The sequence below is a fragment of the Morone saxatilis genome, unplaced genomic scaffold, assembly GCF_004916995.1.
Source record: "Morone saxatilis isolate NCDOM2014 unplaced genomic scaffold, NCSU_SB_2.0 Contig6, whole genome shotgun sequence".
Classification (NCBI taxonomy): Eukaryota; Metazoa; Chordata; class Actinopteri; family Moronidae; genus Morone; species Morone saxatilis.
In genome coordinates, this window is record NW_023340206.1 from 209,206 (window position 1) to 209,609 (window position 404).

The following is a 404-nucleotide window of genomic DNA, read 5'->3' on the forward strand; positions in this document are numbered from 1 at the left end:
ATATACATATATACACACAGTATATATACAAAAAATATATACAGTAAATTTGAATAACAAGTCATAAATACAAAATAACTATTTTACATAATGAAGTGCTAAGGAAGACTAAGCTGTCTTAAAGCCGGTGAGAAGAAGCTTCCTTAAGTCTGGTGGTACAGCATCTCCTACTGTCTCTCTTCTGTCTCTCTCTGATCTCTCTCTGCTGATGATGCAGGATGAGAAAGAAAAACTGAGCAGTAAATGGGTTACATGTAAGTCCATAGGGGCGGCTGTGGCGCAGAGGCAGAGCGGGTCGTCCCATAATCGGAAGGTTGTTGGTTGCCACATGTCGAAGTATCCTTGACCCTGAATTGCTTCCGGTGCCGTGTGTGTGTGTGAGAATGTGTATGAATGCATTAGTT

General features: G+C 41.1%; 1 protein-coding gene across 1 annotated transcript in view; it reads right to left on the minus strand.

The window, feature by feature from the left end:
• LOC118340157 (muscarinic acetylcholine receptor M4-like) overlaps nt 1-404 on the minus strand; it is a 12,282-nt gene that overhangs the window by 4,187 nt on the left and 7,691 nt on the right. The gene's annotated exons all lie outside the window — the stretch shown is intronic.